General features: G+C 52.1%; 1 protein-coding gene across 7 annotated transcripts in view; it reads left to right on the top strand.

Annotated features, from left to right (window-relative positions):
- Positions 1–12,124, top strand: part of DLGAP4 (DLG associated protein 4) — a 149,137-nt gene that overhangs the window by 44,193 nt on the left and 92,820 nt on the right. For 4 of the 7 annotated variants that reach the window (XM_064674432.1, XM_064674431.1, XM_064674429.1 and 1 more), the window contains exon 1: positions 2,632–2,762. The exons of 1 other annotated variant lie outside the window; for it this stretch is intronic. The gene's annotated coding sequence lies outside the window, so the exon portion shown is untranslated. Of the gene's footprint in view, positions 1–2,631; positions 2,763–12,124 lie in introns of those variants that run through there. 2 more of the 7 variants (XM_064674435.1, XM_064674434.1) reach the window with 2 other exon arrangements.

The following is a 12,124-nucleotide window of genomic DNA, read 5'->3' as shown; positions in this document are numbered from 1 at the left end:
CCCTCATCCTTTGTAGACAGTTACCACTCTCTTCCCAGTACAGGCTTTTTTTTTCAAAGCCCATGGTAGTTGATGGGAAATACAGAAGGAATTGGAGATGGCACAGGTGGGACTTTGGATAGGGAAAGCTCTTCTCACCTGGCTAGGGCAGGGAAGGGTTTTCTGTGGATTCGTGGCTGAGGTTCCTTACCAGGTAACTGAGCAACAGTAGCTACAGGAAGATGGATGTGGAAGAAGCAGGTGTTCAAAGAGTCTGTGTGCCTGGGCTTCATGGAGCCTGGCCAAGTGTAATGGTTTTGTCATAGAGCAAGTGGCTGCACTGAGCGGAGAGATGATGCTATCAGAAACATTGGGAGAAGCCTCTGGGAGAGCTGGGGGTGTTCAGGCTGGAGAAGAGAAGGCTCCCAGGAGAACTATGAGCCCGTTCCAGTGCTAAAGTGGCTCCAAGGGAGCTGGAGAGGGACTTTGGACAAGGGTCTGGAGTGACAGGACAAGGGGAAATGGCTTCCCACTGCCAGAGGTCAGGGTCACATGGGATACTGGGAAGAAATTCTTCCCTGTGAGGGTGGGGAGGCTCTGGCACAAGTTACCCAGGGAAGCTGTGGCTGCCCCATCCCTGCAAGTGTGCAAGGCCAGGTTGGATGGGGTTTGAAGCAACCTGGGCTAGTGGAAGGTGTCCCTGCCCAGGGCAGGGGGTGAAACTGTATGATCTTTAAGGTCCCTCCCAACCCAAAGCATTCTGGGATTCTATGAAAACCAGTCATCTTACAATCACCCCACTGTCAGGCTGTGCCAGGGGAGGTGAGTGCAGGCTGCCAGGGATGGGTGGATGGATGGCAGGGATGGGCAGATGGCAGGGATGGGCAGATGGCAGGAATGGCTGGAAGGCCTCCACTGTCACCTCCTCACACATCACTCAAACTCAGGGCATGGAGAAAAACCAGGCCTCTGGGCTGTGACCCTGCAGGCAAACCAGACACCCAGCCAGCAGTCCCCATCTTCCACTGGACTTTCCTCTCTCCCCACCTGTCCCTCTCAGCGTTCACCCAGTGACATCCCCAGAGCTGTCACAGCTCTGTCACTGGGGAGGTGACAGACCCCTCAGAGTGGTCCCCACGAGCAGACAGCTGAGGATGGCAGAGCCGTCCCCCTAGTCCATGGCTGTGCAGAGCCAGCTGTGTGCTCTGATGGGGCTTTTTCTTTCAACTTTTTTTACTTTTTTGGCTCTCTAGGATACTGCTTGTAAAAACAGTCATAAAGAAGTTAAAAAGCAATGTGCTGGCTCAGAGGAGTCGTTCAATATCCTTATTAAAGATCCACAGTGCTCGAGCTGTAAGCTCTTGGTGCTCAGAGGACACCTTTCATCTCACGAGTTCGAGGCACTTTACAGGCACTAATGAATTAAACTTCATAACAGCCTCGCACACAGAGCCCCACACACCAATTATTCATCTGTGTGCACAATACTGGCATTAAATAAAAATAATAAGCTGCTTAATTTTGCCTCGCCTCTGCCCTCGGAATTGCCTCCGAGCTGATTTCAATTCTTTACCATCCATTCAGTGCTAATGGTCCCTGGTTTTCATGTGCAGGGGGAGGTGAGCAGGGATTTGCTGCAGGTTTGTCAGTGAGGGTCTGAGCAGGATTATGGGGGGGCTTCACTTTGCTCTGCTCTGCTCCAGCCAAGCCCCAAGTCTGAAGTCCTTGCCCTGGTCCAGGTGAGCTCTTACCAGGTGAATCATTTCATGTGAGTCTTAGGAGTATCCTGTCCAGGGCCAGGAGCTGGACTCGATGATGCTCAGAGGTCTCTTCCAACTCAGGATAACTGTGATTCTGTGATTCCGTGATTTTATGATTCTGTGCTTTTTCCCCCCTTACACAGGAGCAGATTCCCTAGGACAGTACTGAGAGGCACAGAGGGAACTGGTTTGGGTTGGGCCACAGTGACCCTTCTGAACAAAGTAAAACCCAAAAATTCCACTCTGAAGTGTTTAATCCAGTGGAACCTGAAGACCCTCATGCCCCTAGGCATTCTCTGATCCTCCTGCTGATGCTCACTTTCTTTTCATTTGTGAGGTTTCAATGTTAAACCCAAAACCTTGCAGTTTCAGTCCAGCATGTTTAATGTCCAACACACCTACCACAGCAGAAGTCACTTCAAATCAACAAAATCCATTGCAAATTGAGCCACCTCTCCCCAGTTTTTGTCCTGTATTTAATGAAAGCAATCAGATTCAGTGTCTCCACGCCAATTGTTCTCCCTTGGTCAGGGCACGCTCTAGGAAGGTGTTACCTTGCTTCGATCACAGCAGTAGCCCTTCCTGGAGGCACTTGCAGAAATACTGTGAGGCTGAGAGAGGGGAGTGCAGTCTGTGGGTCAGGCAGAAGGTCCTTGTCCCAACTCCTGAGCGCCAGGGGAGTTTGTGTTGGCTCTGGGAGGAGGGAGCTGAAGGCTGAATGCAGCAGGGATGTGACTGGGTAGCTTTTAGAAGGAAATTTCATAGAATCATGGAATCATTAAGGTGGGAAAAGCCCTCTAAGATCAAGTCTAACCATTATCTCAGTACTGCCAAGCCCACCCTAAACCATGTCCCCAAGTGCCACATCTACATCTCTTTTAAATCCCTTCAGGGCCGATGACTCCACCTCTGCCCTGGGCAGCCTGTGCTGGTATCTGCCTTTCCATGAAGAATGTCCCAGTCTCCTGCAAAGAAACCATGAACTGTCTTGCCTCAGTTGTCAGGATCAAGTCACTGGTACAGGTGAGGATGAAAGCAATAACTGGAAGACTTTCCCAGCAACTCGGAAGCGAGGTGCCCACCATCCCATGTCCATGCCCGGCCAGTGTAGAGCCACTGGGAGAATGGGCACTGATGGCACCAAGCACCAAGGCCACAGGGCACCAATGCCCCAGCATGTCAGTCCCAGCCCCAAGGGATGTGGCACCCTGAGAAGTGGGGAAGCACAAATGGTTGGTGTCTGTCCATGCCCTTGTGCCCTGTAGGTCATCAGCCTGTGCTGGAAACTGGGATGGTTGAGACACACAGCTGGCAAGTTCCTGGGACAGCTGCCATTACTGGCCAGCATGGGCTGGTGAGGAGGAGTGTGGATAACATGGGTATCTGCCCATGCAACCAGGGGCTGCTGGAGCTGCTCCAGGGAGAGCAGAGTAGGATGGACCATGAGCCAGAGCCACCTGTGATGGGACCCAGATTTCAGCAGAGCTCTGGCATCCCAGACCAGGGTCAGGCTGTGTCCCCAGGCACCTCGCACAATCCTGGGCTGTAAAGGTGAACACATGTTCCTAGTGGAAGGTATCCCTACCTATGAAAGGGAGCTGGAATGAGAGGAGCTTTAAGGTCCCTTTAAACCCAATCCATTCTGTCATACACAGGTGTGCTCTGTGCCATCAGCCTCGTGGTGACAGTAGAGATGTGACATGGAGGCATCCCTGTTCCATCCCCTGCAGGGATCCCCCACATCTGTGGGGATGGAGTTTACCCCAAAAGCAGCAATGGCAGCTGTGGGGATGTTTGCCCTTTCCCAGGAGGGTGACCAGCCCAGGCTGGCAGCAGGGTGGCAGGACCAGCCCTCTGCAGCCACAGGACAGCTCCTCACAGCCAGCCAGGCCATGGGGTCCTGCCCTCTGAGGCACTGGGGGCAATTCCTGAGGACACTGGGGTTGGGCCCTCTCATCCTTACCTGAGTATCCCCCCTTCCCCCTGGTTTCCATGGCATGTTTTTGGGTGGTAGTTACAAGGATGCTGCTGTTGAATTCAGCACTGTATTCATTTGTGCTGAGGACACCGTCTTCACACTGGCAATAACTACAGCAATGAACACATAGTAAAATAAATCTCCAGTTGGAGCCGAAGTCTAGAGACTTGGAAAGGAGAAAATTAGAGGCAGAAAATCCCAGGAGCTGTGTCTTTTTCAAGGATGTACAGAAATGCTTATTGCCAGGTATGTGCCATCTTCTCCCTGTGATCTGGAGGCTACAGGTGTCTGATGTGCTCCTGAGCAGTGTCTGGAAGGAGAGGTACAGCAGGGATTGGGTTGCCAAGAGCTCACAGCCAAACCAGTCAGGAGGCAGATCTCAGAGGGATGCTGAGCCCCCCCCCAGAGGCAGGGACTCAGGGGCAACAGCCCTGAGACACCGAGAGCCTGGGCTGTGCCTGGGTACTGTGAGATCACCGAGGCAGGAAAGTAATGGCAGCAAGAAGGCAGAGCAGATGTGCAGGAATATGTGCCAGGGGTCAGCAATGGAGGTACCCCTCCATTGGAAGGTGTGCTGGAGGGGTTAGTGACTGCTTGTGCCTCCAGTTCCTAAAGCCTCATGCCAGGAATCCCAGATGCCACAACTCTTATGCTCACCACATGACCTTGGGACAAACGATCTTCCCCATGTCCCCAACCTGTGCAGGAGACTAAGACAGTCCCCTGTTTATATCCAAGACCCAGAGATGGAGTCACCAGGGCTCTGCTCCCAGGGTGTGGGACTGCCTGTGGGCACACCAGGGATGAGCCAGCAGCTCCCTTGGTATGGAGCAGATGTGTGTCCCTGGGTTGGTGTGGAAACAGGCTCATGGGTACCACCTGGGGGGTGTGTGTCATCCTTGTCACAGGCCCATGGGGATCACGGGCTGGAGCTGGAGCTGGGACTGGACCTCTATGCTCTGCTCGGGCTGGACCCCTCTGCTGTGCCTCACAGGAACCACAGGCAGAATCTAAGGAATGCTGGGGACCAGAGCCCCAAATGACATCTTGATCTTGTCTGATCATTTCCATGTCACTGACCAGAAATCAGAATTATTTCTATGACTTTCTGAGCATAAGGAAAAGTGGCTGGGAGTTGGGAGCAGGAGTTTGAGCAGAGGGTGAGTGTGTGTGGAAAGAGCATGAGATTAATTACAGGAGCAACAACTACGAGTGTTGATAAATCCCTCCCATTAGGAGCATGCCTGTGGTCCTGTAAGTATTTGCCATTCTCAAGCTGGGATGAATGAACCAGCTAATTGTTCGCTGTGCTGAAAGCAATCCTCAGGGAGCAGCACATGCCATAGAATGAGTCAGCTCTGTGCTGGCAGGGTTGTTATCAAATATTAGAATATTCAGCTGGACGATTCCTACCCAAGTTCAGTGGTGACAGAGAAGGGTGTTATTTTCATCAATGTAGAAAGAAAGAAAGACATCAGATACTGTTTGTTTCCTGATAAGTGGAGATCTGGCAAAAAACAGGATCGTTTCACTCGTTAGTGCACTTGTGAAATGAGTCATGTGTGCTTCAGCACTGCTTCCAGAAACTTAATTGAAAGTTCTGGTGTCTGTTGTTGTACGGGGAGAACCATGTGCTAGCGAAAGGCAGGGCTTATTTTTAAAGTCTGGAACGATTATAACAGCATCAAATCCCAACTGTTGTGGCAAGGTGTTTGGAGAGCAGGGATAAATCTAGGAGTTTCAGCTGTACGGAGAGCAAAAACCTGAACACAACAACACAAGAGGAGAGACTGTTAGCAAGAACTGGCTTCGCTGAGCTATTTGATGGTGGGGAATGGTCAGTGCCAAACGGTCTGTTAAGGATGGTGGGACAATGGCACAGGTTGCCCAGAGCAGCTCTGGCTGCCCAATCCCTGGAATTGTTCAAGGCCAGGTTGGACGAGCCTTGTATCAACCTGGTCTAGTGGAAGGTGTCCCTGCCCATGGTAGGGCAAGTAACAAGATGGTCTGTAAGTTCCCTTTCAACCCAAACCACTCTGACTCTGATTAAGGGCAGCCCCTCCAGCAGAGGAATGAATGTGGGATACAGCCTGTTGCTTGCCAGGTGCTTGTGCTGCCAGCAGTGCAGGTGCTAGCCCATCTTTGATGGTCCTGGTTAATCATCCCATGCCATCTCATTCATCCCTTTTTGTTATTATTTGCAAAACTCTCTTGGCTGGAGAATAAAATCAGTGAATAACATGCTGGGAAACAAACACCCTGGTGACACCAGGCTCCGGCAGTGCCTGAGCCGAGCCACAGAGCACAGCACTGGAAACAGTGCTCTCCGGATCCTTGTGGAAAAGCTTTATGGAGAGGAGCCAGGGTCCTTCTGTGACCATCTCATCCCAGACTGCCTGCAATCACCTTGGGGAGGCTGGGAAGCAGCCTTTGCACTGTGATTCAATGGAAGCAAACAGCGTAACATTCCAGCACCGCCAGTGCACGGGGTGTTGGGTGAGGAGAGCGAGGAGGGGAGGGGGATGTTTGTGCAGGCTCATCCCAGAGAGACTGAGCCCCCTTCCATCTGCTGGAGGGGGCCACATGGACACAGTCTGCCAAGCACAAGGGTCACAAGGAGCTCTGTTTATTTGGCTGTGAAGTTGCAGAGGGTTTGCAGAGGGTTTGCTCTTGCAGTTTTTCCCTGGAAGTGTCCAAGACCAGGCTGGATGGAGCTTGGAGCAACCTGTTTTAGTGGGAGGTGTCCCTGTCCATGGCAGGGGGTTTGGAATGAGCGGTCTGTGATTCTGTGATTTAGCTAGGATTTCAGTTTTGTTAGATTGCTGAGTGCTCCATCACTGACATGGGAACCCCAGTACTGCTCACACCTCTCCCATGCCTCCTCTACCCTCTATTCCATGTTTAGACCCTTCCTTCTGCCTTCAGCGAAGTTCTTACACAGGTGCATGATCTCAGGTATCTGCTAAAACCATAATACAACAGCACCTGCTTAAAAAAAAAACCACAGTGTCCCGTGTGCTGGGGTGAAAGGGCTTCTTCCCAAGAGGGGTGTGTGTATCAGAATGTCACATCCCAGTAGGATGTGGAGCAGGAGCAGCTGTGGAACCTACCTGCAGGATGTGGTAAAGATGAGAGTCCTTGCAAGGTCCTGCAGCAGGTCCAGGAGCAAAACATGATCAGCTCCGGCAGCAGTGGTGACCTGCAGGAGCTCAGCTTTCCCCTAATTCCATATTTCCTTGGTCCCTAATTCCATGTTTCCCCAGCCATATACTGCAGTAGCCTGTGTCCTAGATGAATCCACGTGGCATAACAATATATCACATATAACTTGAACACGGGGTTCCTATGCTGAGAGATTTCTTCTTTCTTTTTGTTTCTTTCTCTTTTTTTTCTTCCTTTTGCATGTTCATCTGTCCAGAAATTGTCGTTTTCCACAAAGAGGGCTAAGGAAGGCACTGTCAGGGCTTTCACTGAAAAATTATCCAAGGGGCTATAGAAATTAATATGAGTGAAACAGGGGAAACCTGGCCAAAGTGTTTCAACTTCAACACAGAGTGATAAAATAGAATATATTACCCCTTTAGGTGGGCACAGAGGACAGATATCCTCAGGATAAGAATCCAATGGAACGAAAAATGGATGCTCAGCACTTCTTTTATGCTGGGAGGCTGTTTCTGAGGGTCAGAAACGGTTGTTTCACCTGATCCTGAGGTCATTTTAGATAGAGTTTACCTGTCACCTTAAAAAGTCCCTCTCAGATCTTATGGGAACAAAAAGGCTGCTGGTATTTCTGGAGCTGGAATGGGAGACCCAATTAGAAGGGAGAAGGTTGGGTGTTTCTACTTTTGTTTCAGGCAGAGGAGTAAAATTTTACCTCTGAAAGAAGGACGCTGGGTCCCTGTGCTCCATGAAGGTGATGGGGCCTTGGGACCTCCTGGGATGTGCTTGGCAGGTTGAGCGGTGACCAGAGGAGAATTGAGGGTGTCAAAAGCCAGGTCTGGTCTCACGGGACAGGGCTGTGACCCTGCAGGCTGCTCTCAAGGCATGAGAAGTTCAGTGGGCTATGAAACCCCCAAATAAAGCCCCCAAACACAGGGACTGCTTTGGGAGACATTCACTCTCTTGCTCTGCTCCTTTTTCTTATCCCTGTCACCCACAGTGGTCACCCCTGGTATGGCCGTGCTGTTCCCAGGCTATCAGAGGTTCTCACAAATCTATCATTCTCCTTGCATATCCTCCTGTTCCTCCTCATGTGCTGGCAGAGCAGGGTTGGGAGAACACATCAACTGCCCTTGCACATGTGGGAGTGGTGGGAGCACCGACAGAGTCGGAGCCATGCAAGAAAAGCAGGTTTTTGATGACTTGAGGGGTCTTTGATTCCAATTTTATATGTGTAAATATATATATATATATATATATATATACTATCATGACTTGTGCCAATGCTCTGGGAGCACAGAGGGCGGTGAAGAGAGTGTCTGACCACCAGATAATTTGGAAATCTCCCCCTTTGTCAGCTCCAAGCCACTGCCAACCAACAGATTGCAGGGTTTTAGGAGCTCAGAGGGGTATAGGCTGGATATTAGGAAAAGGTGGTCAGCCACTGGAACAGGCTCCCCAGGGCAGTGGTGGATTGAGCAGTGATTTACCCATGGTGCCAGGGCTCTTTCTGTCACTGCTCGGTTCATACTCACATTTTACAGTGGCCAAAAGGGAAAAATGAGCTCAAGTCTGTCAAGAAACTGCTGAGACAAGTGTTGTGAAGGCCATAGGTGCTCGTTTCCTTTGCTATTTACCAGTTCTGTATCTCCCCCAGAGCTTCCAGACAATGTTCTTGTCCTTCATGTCTTTTGGGGTGAAACACTGTGAGAAATCACATGCTACAGTGTCTCCTTTGCCCTTATTAAACATTTCCCTGCTGCAGCTGATGTGCGTACAGCCAAGGGCAGAGGTTTAGTGGCCGTTTGCTGAAGGATCTATGGCCCGAACAATCTCTGGGTCTTGCTGACATGATTGTTTGGTGGATTTGTGGAGAAGACCTGAGAAAGTGAAGTCTCTGGGAGAAATTACCTGGAATGAAATTCCTGCCCATCAACAGCGAGGCAAAACAGTGTGTTTTCAGAGTGGTTGGAGCAGGAGTTGATGAGCTGTGTAAGGTAACATTATTCAGTAATTGGCAGTGATGGCATATCCCACTGATCCCATTGATCACACAGAGTGTTGTCCTCATGCAAAAACAATAAATCCCTTCAGCGAGATGTGTGGACTGTGAACCTGACCTGGGACCCCTGACAGAGCTCTCTGCCTGCCTTCAGCCACCCAGAGAGCTGGGACAGAACATGGAACCTGGTGCCACAGGATGGTCTGGCTCCTGGTGACAGCTGGCCCTTGGCCATCTGCAAGCACTAGGCAAGGCTTGATAAAGGACTCTCCTACAGGATGACTTTTCATGGCTCATAGGGCTGTTATGGCAGAGAGCGCAAAGAATTGCAGAGAGCGCAAAGAATTGCAGAGAGCGCAGGGACAGTTGCCATCACCTGAGGCTCTTCAGAGGGAGGTCAAGCCAGAGCCTAAGCAACACTCCAGCATCTCCATGTGCCACGCACAGAGGATGGCCCTGGTGGGCAGGAATGTTGATGGCACTCACAGGCTGCTCTGGGCACACCTGGGTGTCTTGCTGCCTGTTGGTATGAGCACTGCCAAATCCTGATCAGCAGCATCTTGTGGAGATCGAGCCATGCAGGGGAGCTCTATGGGTTTTCTACACAAATAGGACAGCACAGAGCTCTGCCAGAGCTGCCCAAGCTCCGTCCCTGGGTGTTTATTTCTGTTTGCTGTCTGCAGTCACTGGAGCAATTAGCAGGTCTGGTGCCAGGTGAAGGTGTCGTGGAGTGCACTGTGGGACTGGAAAGGCTATTTTTAGGTCTGTAGAGTTGCTGCTGTCACACCCCTGTGCTGCTCCACTACCCAAAGCAGCACTGTCTGGGCTGGCAGGATAAAGGAGGCACGACTCCAGGCTGGGCAGGAGCTGAGCCAGTGGCCCTGGCACCACAGAGCCAGCTTGCTGACCCCCATGTCAACTGGCACCCACCACCACGGCCCCTTCTCCTCAAGCTGGAATGGGCACAGAGGGACACTCCTGATGGAACAACCAGGGGTACACCTAGGCCAGCCAGATGAGTCTCTGGGAACAGGCACATTCACAGCCAAGGAGGAGGTTGACTGGTTGGTGACCACTGGGAATGAGAACTGACTACAGGTAAATGTGGGGTTTTCTTCCCATTTGTAAAAATAAATAGAAGGCTCTGAGCTCCCTGCTGCAAACTGTGCAAATGTAGACCTCGTGCATCCAAGCCCAGGGCTCTGAATGTCAGCAGATGTCTCTGGAGCTGCTGCTGGTGCAGGATCAGAGGTTTGGGAGCCTCCGGCCTCCAGAGTTGCACAATCTGTGCCTTCCCAGCTTAGCCTGTTCCCAGCACAGCTCGGGAAGGTGACATTGAACACACTGTGGCCCATGGAGCTGGCAGGAGCAATGTGGCATCCAGGGGGCTCAGCAGGCAGGACCCTCAGGCATGCAGCTGGACACAGTCCCAAAGGCAGCCAAGCAGTGAGCTGGAGCTAACAGGGTCCGTGGGGGCCGGGAGCCTTGGGAAGGAGCCCCTCAGCCATCCAGGGAGCTGTCGCCAGCCCTGTGGCTTCTGGAGACACTCGGGGCAGCTCTCTCCATGTGGGAACGACTTCCCAACCCCCCTTCTGGCTGCTGGTGGCACGTGGCAGATTCTGCCCGGGGCAGTCCTGACTTCAGCTGGCTCTGCCCAAGTGCTGGGACTCAGGAATAAAACCTAAACCAGCTGGGGAGTGCTGGAGACCAAGGGCAGCAGTGGCTGTAAGCACAGTGTGAAGCTGGTCCTGCTGCCACCAGTGTGACACAGAGGAGCCCAGTGGGGACCTGCCTCTGCCCCGTCCTGCCAGCAGCGTGGACGTTGCCCAGTCAGGGATGGATGTGGGGGAAATACAAGGCACAACCAATATTTGTGAGAACACCTTTGATGAATGAAGCTGTTATGATGAGTTAAGCTGTTGGTGGCAGGGAAGTGTCACTGACTTCCACACCGCAGCCCCTGGCTGGTGTCCAGCAGCAGGTTGGCCTTGGGGGCCGTGGGGGTGTGCCGGTGGCTTTTAGTCTCAGAAAGCCTCTCAAGGATCCCTGATTTTCCCAGATGTGTGGGGGGGTCTGCAGTGGCACGGACCTCAGAGCCAGGGCAGACAAGTCCTGCTGCCTCCTAGCACATGCTGGGAGGGGAGGCTGGTCCCCGAGACAGCAGAGCCAGGACCCCTGCCAGCCCTGCTAGTCCCCTGCTGTGCTCCCTCCTTGAATAGGATGATGGGGACAGGGAAAAGCACTGTTGGCTGCCTCATGGAAAGCCAGTGAGTGTGTCCTTGTCTTCTGTGGCTCTCACGGTACCCGAGGACCCGAGCTGCTGCAGCTCACACACATGGGCTCGATGCCTCCTCCCCGCATCGGCCCTTGTGTGCTATTGCTGGGAGCTAATGGGGTGCTGCAGTCTCAGGTAAAACTCTGCATGAGGTGCGATGGGACTCAGAAAGTCTCCTCGACTCAGGGAGCATGTCACAGTGCCGGCTTCAGGTGACTGGCTGTCTCCTTCCAGGATGCTGAAATCTCCATTTTGGTGTGGTACCCATGGAATCACAGAATGGCTTGGGTTGGAAGGGACCTTAAAGATAAACTTGTTCCACTTCCTGCCACGGGCAGGGACATCTTCCATCAGACCGGGTTGCTCCAAGCCCAGGCATGGGCAGCCACAGCTTCTCTGGGCAACCTATGCCAGGGCCTCACCACCCAAGTCACAGGCATAAGATGTCTGGAAAACCATGCACCTCTGTGAGCCTGACAGATCAATTTTCTGAGGCTGAAGGTCAAAGAACAGCTCCAGCTTCTAGGAAGTTGAATGCATCTGTCTTAGTTCAACAAGATTACAACTTAGAAATTAAGAGACTTCAGGTGGAAGTGTGGAAAAGGAAGAGAAACAGTTTTTCATTAACAAAATCTGAATAAACAACAAATGGTGCAATAAAAACTTTCAGAAGAAACAAAACAAAGTCCCAAATCGGGGGGGCGGGGGGGAGAAAACCCGCTGCAGCGCAGGGAGGGGGTGGGGGAAAGGCAGGACTGTCCCGGCAGTTCAAAAGCTGCTCGCAGCCACGTATGCTCGCAGGCAGCAATGAAAAAAAGTCCTTTTCCCACAGGCAGTCTTGAAAGCAGAATACCTCGCTCCGAGATGGGTCGGTCTCTCTCTCTCAGTCGTCCTCTGCGAGGTGTCCCGTGGGGAAAAAAAAACTTCCTCTCGGGAAAAGAGAACGAGGTGGCCAAAAACCGGGCTCCCAC

Source organism: Pseudopipra pipra, chromosome 17, assembly GCF_036250125.1.
Source record: "Pseudopipra pipra isolate bDixPip1 chromosome 17, bDixPip1.hap1, whole genome shotgun sequence".
Taxonomy (NCBI): domain Eukaryota; kingdom Metazoa; phylum Chordata; class Aves; order Passeriformes; family Pipridae; genus Pseudopipra; species Pseudopipra pipra.
The sequence above is the reverse complement of the archived record's forward strand: the minus strand, read 5'-3'. Positions and strand labels throughout refer to the sequence as shown.